This window comes from Onychomys torridus, chromosome 8 (genome assembly GCF_903995425.1).
Source record: "Onychomys torridus chromosome 8, mOncTor1.1, whole genome shotgun sequence".
NCBI lineage: Eukaryota > Metazoa > Chordata > Mammalia > Rodentia > Cricetidae > Onychomys > Onychomys torridus.
The window spans coordinates 48199306-48213324 of NC_050450.1; the positions used below are offsets into that span (position 1 = coordinate 48199306).

Below are 14019 nucleotides of genomic sequence, written 5' to 3' on the forward strand. Positions count from 1 at the left end.
ACTCACAAGCCACACACACAGAATAAAGCAGGGATCCTGCCTTGCACCCTCACACATTTAGTCAAAATAATGGGACTATCTGAAGATGAGATATAAACCATTAAATTCTTAGAGGGAAACAGGGATATAAATCTTCATGATTTTGAACTTAGGGATAGTTTCCCAGAATAATTCTAAAAGTACTAGCAACTAAAGGAAGCAAACAAAAAACCCAACTGGATGGTTGCACACAGAAGAACGCAAATAGGTCCTTATGTATCACCTTCACAAAACTCCAAAGGGGTCAAGGACCTCAACATAAGGCCAGATTCCCTGAATCTGATAGAAGAGAATGTGAGAGAGAGGCTTGAACTCACGGCACAGGAAAAGCCTTTCTGAACAGGACACCGACAGCACAGGCAGTAAGAATTAGTAAATGGGACCTCATGAAACCGAAAAGCTTCTGTATGACACCGTCACTCAGGCAAAGCACAGCCTATAGAACGGGGAAAGATCCTCACCAATTACATATCTGGTAAAGGATTGATAGCTAAAAGTTATAAAGAACTAAGAAAGCAGAACGCCAAGAAAACAAATATGTTTCACTTTAAAAATATGATACACAATTAGCCAGGCAGTGGTGGTGCATGCCTGTAATCCCAGCACTTGGGAGGCAGAGGCAGGTGGATCTCTGTGAGTTCAAGGCCAGCCTGGTCTCCAAAGTGAGTTCCAGGAAAGGCGCAAAGTTACACAGAGAAACCCTGTCTTGAAAAACCAAAAAAAAAAAAAAAAAAAAAAAAAGAAACATAATTAAACAGTTCTTAAAAGATGAAACACAAATGGCTGAGAAACTCTTTTTTAAAATGTTCAACACTCTCAGTCATCAGGGAACTGCAAATTAAAACTATTTTGATATTTCATCTTATACCGTCAAAATGGCCAAGATCAATAAAACATGACAGCTCATGCTGGTGAGGATGTGGAGTAAGGGGAACACTCACTCACACATTGCTGATGGGAGTGCAAACTTGTGCAGTCACTATGGAAATCAGTGTGGCGGTTCCTCAGGAAGCTGGGAGTAGATCTACCTCAAGATCCAGCTCTACCACTCTTGGACATCTACCCAGAGGACTCCACATCCTACTACAGAGACACTCGCTCAGCCATGTTCAGTGCTGTTCTATTCATAACAGCCAGAAATTGGAACCAGCCTAGATGTCCATCAACTGATGAATGGACAAAGAAAATGTGGTTACATTTACACAATGGAATACCACTCAGCTGTTAAAAAAATGAAATCATGAAATTTTCAGGTAAATGGTCAGAGCTAAAAAAAAAAAACAAAAAACATACTGAGGTAACCCAGATCTCAACAGACAACTGTATAATCTCTCTTATATGTGGATATTAGCTATTAAGCCTTCAATATGTGTACTACAATCTAAATAACCACAGAGGTTAGGTACCTAGTAAGGGACTAGGGGAGAGGAGAGGCTCTCCCAAGAAAAGGGAGCTAGAACACACTGTTAGACAAAGGAGAAACTAGCCCAGGAGGAACAAAAATGGAGGGGGCGAAGGAGAGGCTGTGAGGAGGAATAGCCAACACTACACACATGGAAACCTACTTTCAAAGCTTCCTAAAACACACACACAGAGGAAAGGAATCTAAATGGCATCAGCAAATAACCAGGGTGATGAGGCCCCAATGAGACATCATATGCCATCAAGTAAAAGTAAAACCGCCAGTGCCAGGAATGGGTTACATCTTGTTGAGCTGCTGACCAAAGGGGCCCATGGAAACCTTCAAACATCACAGACTATTTTGCTAAGGCTATTTGTTATTCTCCACAGCCTGATAGTAAGGACCTATGAAGACAAGACTTACATATGCCACCAGAGAAGTTGAGCTGGTGCCTAACTAGAGCCTTCACCCCTACTGACTAGCATTCATGGTACTGGAAGGTACTCTGCACACTACCAGAAGAGAAAATAATCATCAGTGTCTCCCAGCTACAAACCCTGAGATCTACGAAGTGACCTGCCTGCGAGATACACTGGTACAATAGTGGTACAAACATTATGAGAGTAACCAACCACTTTCTGATTGGATTTCAGGCTACTCCACAAGATGGAATCCATGCCTGACTCTGCTAAAGTGGGCAACAACCTGACACTAGATAGGCCATGGGCCTAGGGGGAAACCTAACACTATTGTTCTGCTAAAGGAACATAGCAATAAAACAACTCCTAATGGCATGCTGCCATACCCATAGATCAGTGTCTTGCTCAACCCACTATAATCCCAGTGCTGTGAAAGATGGAGACATGAATTCCCAAGCTCCTACTTACAGCAGATGGGAATTAACAGAGAGCCACACCTGGACAATGTGCAGAGAGTAAGAGATTTTAAAGAACCCAGTCCCAAATGGGATGTCCTCATCAAACCTCTCCTCAAGGATCAGGAATCTAGAACGAGTGATAGCATGCAGTGTGTGCATACACATGACAGTACTATGCAGTAAGAACCAGTGACAGCATGCAGTGTGCACACACATACATGACAGTACTCTGCAGTAGGAACTAGTGAAAGAATCAACAATGACCATCACACACCACCATAGAGTAAAAGAAACTGGACCAAAACATACTGGATAATTCCACTTATTTAAAAAAAAAAAAAAAAACTTTCTAGCCAGGCGGTGGTGGCACATACCTTTAATCCCAGCACTTGGGAGGCAGAGCCAGGAGGATCTTTGTGAGTTCGAGGCCAGCCTGGGCTACAGAGCGAATTCCAGGAAAGGCACAAAGCTACACAAAACAAACAAACAAACAAACAAATAAATAAATAATTTAAAAAAAATAAAAACTTTCTAAAAATGCAGTGTTGTCTACTGACAGAAAGTAGATGAAGGGCAGCTGGATGGGGGTAGGGACAGGATCTCACAAAAATACTCACAGAGGCTTGTGGGAGATGGGTATGCTTCTAGTGGAAGACATAACTCAGTTTGTAAAGAGCTTGCCATGCAACAAGAGGACCTGAGTTTGGATCCCAACATCCATGTAATAAGGAAAAAAAGAAAAACAGCTGAGCACGGCTGTGTGTACCTGTAATCCTAGTGCTGTGGAAGGCAGAGACACGAAGATCCCTGGGTTTGCTGGTCAGCTAGTATTGCCAAATTAGTGAGCTCCAGGTTCAGCACACAACTCATTCTCAAAAAATAAGGTGGAGAGTGATACAGGACACCCAATATTAACCCCTGGCCCCTGAACACACATGTATATATATACACACACACACATGTATATATATGCATACACAAACACACACAGAGAAAGAAGTGGTGATGATTCCCCCAGTTCTGTCATTCTGTTCCATGTGACCAAAGCCCCTAGCACTGTCTTACTCTGTGGCAGGAGACCTGATGAGGTCATTATACTTACTGTAAACCATACATATACACTCTGTTGATTCCATCCCCACCAGGGATAGCAACATATCTCACAAAAGGATTTGTCCAAGAGCAGTGAGCAAATGCATCAGACCCAGTGTTTTGTCCCAGTTACAGCCCTTCTGAGGATGACCTGACTTGCTTGGCTCCTGCTGTGATAGGGAAGTTCTGCACAGACCCAATCCCCAGGAGAGCTGTCCATCAGCCTTCATAACCATCTGCACTTGGACATCTCCCCAAATCCCAGAAATCTTCTTGAACCCAGCAAGCTGGAGGTGGAGGTGAGCAAAGGCCATGAACCTACATCACCAGCACCTTTTCCCCTGGCTGACCTCAGGCTCTGTGCTTGGCTACCCAACAATCTCAGACTTTGCAAGGGACCCACCCTTAAGTTTCAAAAGCCATCTAGGTGCTGCTGGATCTTCCTCCTGGAGCAGGGGGTCCTGGGAACACTGTCACCTCCACAGAGAGCTCCATTGGTACCCTTGTAGCGGACATATTACAAGAAAGAATTCATGAAACTGTGTTCTCTACCCACCAGCCAGCTTCCATGGATTTCAAGAGCCTGTGGCCCCTTGCATTACTCCAACCATACAGATTTTCCTCCTGAGAACTGCCCAAACCTAAAGAGTTTTCACCCTAAGGCTGCAGACCTCTGGATACATCTGCCTCTCAACAGCTAGCCCTGTAGCCCCCATCACCAGCCTTGGGCAGGACCACTGTACAAATTGCTCACCTATCCATTGGTTATGATTCTCTCTGTCTCCGGCTTTGGTGTTTGTCTTTTTTGGGCAGGGGATATGTATATTTTGGTTAGTATTTCTGTAAGGTTGACAAAACCTAGAGCCATCTGAAATAAGGGAACCTCAATTGAGGTTGCCCTGTATCCATGTCTTCAAAGAATTACCTTGTTTAATGATTGGTGCAGAAGGGCAAAGCCCACTGTGGGGCAGCACCATCCCAAGGCAGGTGGATCTGGGCTGAATAAGAAAGCTAGCTAAGCATAGGCCAGTGAGCAAGGCAGTAGGCTGTTAGCAGCATCTTTACCCATTATCTGGCACCTAGTGTGGGGCATGAACCCATGACCCTGGGATTAAGAGTCCCAAGCTCGCTGTCCATTCTGGACAAGCAGGACATAAGTAAAAGTGACGTGGAACCATGCCAAGACAGGGTAAGATGGCCTTTCAAAGTATCATGCTGAGAATGGCCTGTCAGGTATTCTAGGCTTGTAGCCAAGAGTGGTGCCCCAGTGTTGCAGAGAAACACTGGGTGACTGTCCAGGCAGCCAGCTGTCTCTGTCATTTCTTCCACTGTTTTGGAAGTTGCTTGCCTGCACTTCCTGTTCACAGGTAATATTTTCCTTCTCAGGTCTTTGACAGGGTTGAAGACTAGACAGTTACAGTTACAATCCTCTCGTATCTTAGTTGTATCTTAGCATACCAGGTACAAGATTTAGATTCTTCAGGATAGAACAGCTATTGGAGTAATCTCTGTAATTTGCCATTTACCTATGGTCTGGACATTTAGTATGTGTTTCTTTCTTGATGCTGTTCTTGTTGGTTATAGTTCCATTTTTGTTTATGTTATTACCCTTTCATTCTCCTGGACAATACTTGATAATCTTTCTTATTGTATATAGTTTTATATTAGGTTTAGAACCTTCTTATTTAGACAAAAAGGGGAAGTGTAGTAGGAATTTGCTCCGCCCATGACCTTGGGCAATCTGGCCTGATAGAGGCAGTGCTTCTTATCTGCCTATGTGACTACTTAAAAGGGAAGATAACGTGAGTTTTGCTCTCTTGGTTGATGAAGACCAGACCAGGTTGCTTGAAGCAGCGTGTGATAGTTTCCAGCTTTCAAAGACTCTGCAACTGGATTTAACTTATCCTGCATCAGTGAGTCTGTTCCCCTAGAACCCTTCATCAATTGATATACATAGACCATTACAGCTCCTGTTACAGTAAGCCTCATTTCTCAGTTTCTACTGGAGTCTTGCCATGACTTCGCTTGATGATGGATGGGAAGCTGAGATAAACCCTCTCTCCTCAAAGTTGTGTTTATCACAGCAACAGAAAATAAACTAGAATGGGGTGGGGGTGCCGGGGAAAGATAAGATGGCTGAGAGATGAAGAGGGAAGGCAGAGACAGGTCTTGGCTCCTGAGACCCTGAGGCCTACAGCTCTGCTGGTGGGGTGGCAAGGCAGAGAAGCAGATGTTTACAGAGGTGTCTGTCAGTGGGTCCTGCAGGCAGCTGCCAGGCCTTTCTTAAGGCTCCTCTAGGAAGGGAATCTGAGGTATGGACAGCCTCGCACAGGTTAACAAGAGTACAAGGAAAGTAACCTTCCAGGAGGCTTGGGGAATGTCTGCAGACCTGGAAGAAGGCCACAGAGCTGTACTAAGGCAGGACTTCATCTTTGTGTCCAGCTGTGACCTCTAGGAAAGATCCAGGCAAGAGGAGCCAGGGAGCAGCTGGCTGTCTTAGGAAGCCCTCAGGGGAACAGGAAGATGCCTCAGTGGTTAGGAGCACTGGCTGCTCTTCCAGAAGACCTGGGTTCAATCCCAGCACCTACATGGTAGCTTACAACTGACCATAATTCCAGTTTCATGGGATCCAACATCTTCTGGCCTCCAAGGGCACCAGGCATGCAAGTGGTACATAGATATGAAGGCAGACAAAACATCCACATACACAAATTAATTATCAATTTAAAAACTTTTTTAGAGCCCTCTGATGGAGAACAAATTGGTTCCTGGTACCCATAATGTGACTTATCCTAACTCCCAGCCCATTATCTCCTTTCCACAAGAGGGCATCCGGCAGAGAATTCACTGGACCTGCAGTCCCTCAGGTCCTACAAAGGTAGATGTGGGACGCTAGAGAATGAACTGCTGAGGGATCACACCATTGCATCAGTGTTTCTGGGCTCCTCCAAAGGCAGCTCCCCAAGAATCTTAGGTCAGAACAAGGACTATGTACCATGGAGGCCATGGGCTACTGACATCAGTCAACATACTGTGTGTGTATATATATATGTGGTGTGTGGGGGGGGGTGTATATGCACATATACATCTAGAGAGCCTCAGAAGATGTCCACCTTTGTCTTTGGAGAACTGGCCTAGAGCTCACTGGTTAGTGTAGGCTGGGTGACCAGTGAGCCCTAGTGGCCAGTGAGCCTGTGTCCACCTCCCTAGAGCTAGGATTACGAGTGTGCTCTACCATTCCTAACTTCTCACAGGGGAACTGGGGATCTAACTCACTAGTTCCTTATGATTGTGTGGTGAGTACTTTATGGACTGAAATCACTTTCCAGCTCTTAAGCACATATTCTTTTTTAAAAAAAATCATGCTAAATCCACTGAAAAGGAAAGGAGAGGCCGAAAGGTTTGCACCAAGATTCATCTACACCTGTGGCTTTCCTAGCACAATGATCTTGAATTCAGAAGAGCTCTTTTAGATTGTTCTCTTTATTCTAAATAAAACACAGCTCACCTGTGTAAAGCCACTGGAAAATAACCTAGAGATGACTCTTCGGCTGTTAACCAAATATGGTGAAACCCGGTGGCCTCTACAGTCAATATTGACATGGACTTCAGCCTGCCTTGGGAAGGAAACTTGCAAGTATCTGGTGAACGATGGAGTGGTTGTCCTGATAGCAGTCAGGCCCTGGCCCCAAGCAGCCTGTCACAGGAGTCAAAGTGGGTGGGCAGCAACACATTCATCACCATCAAGCCAACCAGCTTACAGGCTGGCTTTGTTTTTATTGCAGGCTTAGTTTGTTTTTTTTATGAAGAAAGATAGGCAGATTTTCCAGGAGGATGTTTTGTTTTGTTTTTAAACTGAAGGTCAGATAGAGACAAAATTCAGTTTTTTGAGATTATGTCTGGTCTCTAATTCTTGATCCTTCTACTTCAACCTTCCAAGTGCTATAACTACAGGAATGTGCCACCATGCCCAGCAAATGTATACACAGAGTCTACAAATTCCGACAAAGAAATGTAGTCATATACACATTGCCAAGACAGGGAACAAACTTGTCCACCCCTTGAAAAATCCCTGGAATAACCAGGTCTGCTCCACCTGTCCCTGGTCTGTGCACCCCTTTTTTGCTTCGTGTTCCCCAGAAAAGCAGTCATGTGGCCTGTGGCTCCTTGCATTACAAGGAGTCCCTGTGATGTGTGGGTAGATTTGTGACTTGATCCCTGAATATATGCAAAGGATTCCACAGTACAGACAGACCGGGTTGGCTGACCTGGAGGCTGGCTACTTGGGTTAAATGTAGAATGCGGTTATGCTAAACACAGTTGCAGCAGACATCTGCACATGTAGAGTTGTGAGGCTATGGAGTTTCATCTGAGTGCAACCATAGAGTCTGGCTGTTAACACGATTGCTGAGTAGGGGAGACGAGGTCCTTCCTCTGGGTCAAGGAAATATCATGCAGGACTCTGTGCCCTCCTCTCTGCCAGGGTCCCTATGCCCCACTTACTCACTACTGTCCACCCCTGCCTAGCAGGATAGGAAAGAAGGTCCCAGATAGCGAGACAGGAAGTGATCCCTGACCTGGCAGTCAGGACATTCCATGCTCCTCACCTTGAGAGACTCAAAGGAAAGCAGCAGATGCTTCCTCCAGGCCAGAGGCTGCATGGAGACAACACTGCCCAAGCATTCTAAGTAGACAGTTCGCCAGGACCTGCCCTGAAGCTCTGGGATAGCATACAGGCTCAGACACCAACTAGGTGAGCTTGTGGTATGAAGGAGAAGGGCAGGTGGTGCACCAACTATGGACCTGTCACAGAAGGACCAGAGGAGCTGAGGCCTGGGAGGAACCATTAATCAGGAAGGTGTCAGGAAACACTGGCCGGGCCTCAGCTGACCAGACCCCCAGAACCAGTGGCTGGAGGCAGAGCTGTGTGAGCACAGTGTGGCCCTTTCATAGGAGGTGCCCAGGTAAAGCAGGGGCTAGGGCCACTGCCAGGGAACCAAACATTTACTTAGGTACTGGACAAAGATATGGTGTCTGTTTCCCACCATCCCTACAGTGTGCCTGTCCAGAACTAGCAGCACCCCTTCCCCAACACAGCCCTTCCTCCAGGCAGGCTCAGGAGCCAGAAGGGACAGTAAGACTGCTTGGAGAGACACTTCCTCCCACTATCAAGGGCACTTAGCATGCATTCACACCAAGCAAATGGGAATTTCCAAGCACTCACTTCTGAGTTCCTCAAAGCATACAGCAGGTATTTATTTCATAAATATCCACTGACTATAAAAACACAAGGAACAGGAAGTGAACTCACTGCTGGGGGCTGGGGGGGGGGACTTTCTTCCCCTTTGTGAACTGTGGCTCCTCTATTCCATGCATAGCACCTACTGAAAGTTCAAGGCTTGCTGAGTTAGAGATAAGTCCAGCTGAAGGGTTCTGTCTGGGGTTACGGGAGTAGCTGAATGGCCATTCCTACCCAGAATAGGTCAGGATGTCAACAGCACTATGTACAGACCTGCAGCAATATGGAGCTCTATGGTGAGCAGGTGCCAGGCACCAGGCTAGATGATACCTCCAAGAACCCCACAGGAAAGAGCTCCTGGTACATCTTCCGGTACAGTGGCTTCTCCAAGATACGTCAAGTCATCTGAGGACCCAAATCTAATCTAGGTTCTTCTCATAACGCTTCTTCTGCATGGATGACATCTCCATGACCCAGGCTTCTCACTAGTCATTTGAGAGAGCAGGAAAACTTCTCTAGGGACAGGGTCGGTAGCAACTGAGGCTCACTGGTCTCCACTAGCAGGATGGGCAAGGTCTGGCTCCCAGGAGGGAAGGCTCCCAGAGGTGCTGGGGTCAACAGTGGCAGCTGCAGCTTAAGAAGACTCGGGCACTGTGGGCTTTCATCCCCAGGGGGCCTGGTCCCCGGCCCTGTATCCCACGAGCCATGGAAGCCATTCACTGATCACAAGAACCTTCTGAAACTAGGGATGTTGAGTGGCAACCAGGGGCCTGGAGGGGTAAATAGCGGGATGACTATTTTCCACGGAAGGATTCTGACCTTCAGAGAATAAAGAACTTGACAAGGAATGCACAGTTCTGGACAAAGGGCTATTACTCAGGTGCCTGAAGATGTTTGGTCCAGTTCTGTGCAGAGGATCCAGAGTCTCTGACACATATAAAGGTTTCCCCAGAGGACTGAGCTGCTGGGCCTGATTCTATGGCCTCCTGGGCTAGCTCTAAGCACTACCTGTTAGGTGCTGCCTTTTAGAAGGTCCTTCCAGGACCAGTGAAGCTCCCTGAAAGTCAACACTTGGCCAGAAGGGCACAGCTAATCCTGTTATTAAGGTGAAAGCATATGAGTGAGTGGAGCTCCTGCAGTTCATCTAGAAACGGGCGGGCGGGCGGGCAGCTCTGTGGGCTCCTGTGTCACAGCCAGAGGGACGCTGGCCTGGGGTAAAGAGGGCCAGCTCAGGTAAGCTGAGGCACCCTTGGCCCAGCACAGTTTCCCAGAATTACCCCAGGTCTCACCCACTGTCACCTCTCTCCACCCATCTGGCCCACACTGTCTGCCCTAAGCACCAGGAGCCAGAAAGGCCTCAGCCTTCTAAGGAGAGCCATCTGAGAAAGCTGAACCGCAGCAAGGACACAAACAGCTACAGAGCAGGGCTTCCTGTGCTTGGACAGGATCATCTTTCACACAAAAAAAGAGAATGGTTTGGACCTTGCAGGAAGACAGCAGCCATAATTCTGGCCTTTCAAATACCTCTCAGGGCCCTGGGGCTTCCCCACATAAACAGGTCTGTCTGGTCCTCAGTGGGCTCTGGCAAGTGGAAGCAGTTAGAGCATGTGCATCATCTCACTGAGATGCAAAGAGGCTGCCGTGCCTGCAGCAACTATGGGGGAGGGAATAAGCTGGAGGCCATCCCTGGACGTCATCCCCACAGACCACCCAGGCTGGAACATATTGACACTGAGAGAGCCTTGGGACACAGCTCCACTCTTTGCGGTTGCTTTCCTTAGTGGCTGCCCTGCTTCTCTTCTCAAAACCTGTTAAACCCAGCATGATTCCCAGGTCAGCATCACCACAGGACCTGTTAGAATGCAGACTCTCAGGCTCCGCTGGAGTGTGGCCTCAGAACTTGCATTTTGTTCAGCCCCCAGGGATTGTGGGAAGAGCTGAGTCATTCTACTATGCTCTATGGACCCTCACACATTGACTCTCATAACCATTTCCATGGCCGGGAGTTCTTCCCTCAAGCCCGTCACCCTAGGCTGTGCTAGGCTCTTCAGCTTTCTGTCCACAGAGGCTGTGTGAACACATTGTCATACCGTATGCAAAGCTCTAACGATATCAGTACAGAAAGAACCTGCCTCTTCACCATGGTCAGATATCTTACTATGGGTGGACTGCCAAAGGGGTAGAACTGAATATAGTGCCTTCTCAGGGTCGCTGAAAGAACCAAGTTCCTGCTCAGCATACAGAGGCAAGAACCTTCAGGGAAGCAAGAGACATTGGCTGTGTTCAGCAAAGGGCAAACCCGGTTCATGACTTTTCTGACCTCAAACAGAACGTCTGAGCTTGGCCATTAAGTAGTTTGTGACTTGCAGTTACTAGTGACAACCTGAAGCTTTGTCACTGGAGGTGAGGGGAATTTCAAGATGGAGCTCCTATCTTGAGGCACCTCACAACAGAGCCTTGTTACCAGCATGTGGGGACACAACAGGGAGCAGACAGCTTGGATGAGTCTGTAAATGCCCCTAATGGATACAGACGGGTGTCTCATAGAATCCTCTGCCAAATATGAACATTTATACAAGAGGAGACAAAGGCACTAAGTAACTTGCCAAAGCCATAGAGCTGGGCCATGGGAAAGAGCAGCTTCTGTCCACACCTCTAAATCCTATGGCCTCCTTCGACTGCAACTACCCTGCCAGACTAGCTGAAGAGATCGCAGTGTGGCCGCCTGAGAGGAGGGTAGAGTGCAGTTAATAGCTGACATTTCACATCTGAGCCAGCTCAGGCCAAACAGAGCTAGCTATTCCCCTACTTCCTTACTTCCTTGGAGGCCCAAGAACATTTTCCCACAGGATATGCTACCTCAGACCATCCTCCACACACAAAACTGGTGCAGAAACAGGCATCTGAGCCACCACCCTCTGGGCTAACAACAATCTGCAGAGCTCCCACCCAGTGGTCCACAGCTGTGCTTTGGGAGGATCAGTTCCAGGGCTTCCTTCCTCCTGAGCATGGCCAGATGGACTCCAGGTCCACAAGCCCTGAGAGAAGGCGTTTCCTATTCCACAGAGCTCCCCAGTATCTCCAGTTTCCATAGCGACAGCCACCACGTGTCCCCTGGCTGTGTTAGGGAGCTCCCCACCACTGTCACAAACACCAGCAATGCCTGATTGCGGTGAGCGGTGAGCAAGCTTTGTCTCACCTCACAGCTTCTGAGGTTTCTATCCACCAACAGTCTCACCTCCCAGTTCCCCTCCATCATCAGCCAGGCCTGCTGCTTCCGGTCTACGGCACATCATGACAGGCAGAACAAAGCCTCTCACCACATTATTGGGAAATGGGGGGAGGGGGGGTAGAGTCCCACTTAAAGACCTGATGTTCTCCTGCTGGGCCATACCCTTTAAATGCCCCACCACACTCAACAGTGACACAGGCTGGGTGGGGGCCAAGCCTACAACACACGGGCCTTTGGACACATCTCCCTAAACCTCTGTAACCTGTTTAGAATGAGACCACTTTGCAGCCTATAGCCTGGCAGGCATGAAGACACTTGCGTCCCTCCTTTCGGCTACCAGACTGTGAACAGAAGATGTCAGAGGGCTGGGGCGGGGGTTGATTTTCCAGCCTTGTGCCATCAGCAGACAGAGCTTGTCTCTGGAAAAGTGATCTCACGTGCTCATAATTTTTGAGCCACCTTACAGGAGAGGCTGGAACAAAGGCAATGATGACCAGGACTACACCATGCCCAGGATGACTTAACTGTTTTCCTCTGGCCCTCTACCTTAACCTTACCCTCACATGAGGACCCTGAAAATGGACTGGTCAGGAAAGGGCCACTGGCCCAGTCTGTCCCTCCCACTGTGGTCACATTAAATAATTCTTCTTTTTGTACTTTTTACTATTACTCATTTGTTAAGTTGGCTTATTAAGAACAGGCAGATGGACCTGGTTTATTGGGGCTCTCGGGACCCAGGCTCTGACCCTTAATTTTGGCAACCTAGATGGGAGATAAGTGCATTTTGGGGTGTCTGCCACCTGCAACAAGCTGCCCCTTGGTGTGTGCAAAGACAGAATGTCTCCAGCAGCTGCCATAATCTCTTTACTCCAGGGTATTTTTTTTTTTTTAATCTCCCACTTTAGCCAGCATCAGCTGCTTTTTAAACCTCTATTTAGTGAGGCAGATAAATGAGGATTTGGACTTTGTTTTGAATTCTTGGGAAAGTCTGGCTAGTGGTGGGTTTCTTCCCCATCAGTGTGACTCAGGCTTTGCCTTCCTGTCTGTTTGGGCACTCCATTGAGCTGTTGGGGTTCTTTTGTGGGACTATTTGGCTATCGTCATTTGTAAGACATTCCTTGCCAATTAGGAAGTTTTTTTCCAAGCAAAGTTGTAATTCTGCTGAACTGTTTGGACATCTGCTGTGTGACAAGGGGAGTTTGAGCTTCCATGTCTGAGCCACCAAGTTCTGGAGACAGTTCATTTGAGACAGAGAAAAGAGGTGTTTGTGTGTAATGATAAAAAATATTAAGTCTTTCCTGCCTCTGTGACCATGACCCTTAGGGAGAGTTGTAGCTAACTAGTCCCTCACAAACTTAAGATTGTTCTGTATGCCATCAATGGGGCAAAACCAATCTCTGCCACAGAGCTCCTAAAAATAACTAAGTTTAAAAAAAAATCCCTCTGGCCACTTGCATTTCTTGGAACTCATTATGCACTAAAAATTGGGATTACAGTGACTGCCTCAATTTGGGGGGCTTTGTAATCAGTTTTTAGGAGACAGTCAGTCATACATTTCAATAACTGCTTAAATTCTAGTATCCAGATTTAAGCATGGGAACATGCAACTTTATACCTACAATTAAAGCTGTTCATAATTTGCTGTGTTACCAACATAAATTGTACTTACTTTGGAGCCTAAGTCAAATGGTTTAAAGGAAGTGGAGATGTATCCAAGACATCTTCCTGGATTCTAATACAAACACACAAGTCTCTTCCCTTTGATTTCTAAGTTACTTGAATTTGGAATTTCTACTCATGGATTATTGTAGTTCAAAGAGAGGGGGCAAAGAATGTAACCAGGACTGGCCAACGTGTGTGTGTGTGTGTGTGTGTGTGTGTGTGTGTGTGTGAGAGAGAGAGAGAGAGAGAGAGAGAGAGAGAGAGAGAGAGAGAGATGGTACCACAGGAGGAATGCAGTCTAGAAATCTACGCACTTAAGCAACAGCTTATGATGACAAACTTCTTTAGGAAGGTTTCATTTCTATGTAATTTGTATTATGCCACCTTCAAGCAATAGCTGAGGCAATACAATGCAGAGGCATCATTGAGTTCACTTCATATAACTAGCCTGACACATTTCTACTTAAGTGTTTCTG

General features: G+C 46.9%; 1 protein-coding gene across 6 annotated transcripts in view; it reads right to left on the bottom strand.

Moving 5' to 3' along the window:
- Pemt (phosphatidylethanolamine N-methyltransferase) overlaps window positions 1–14019 on the bottom strand; it is a 90364-nt gene that overhangs the window by 30781 nt on the left and 45564 nt on the right. The window lies entirely within an intron of this gene.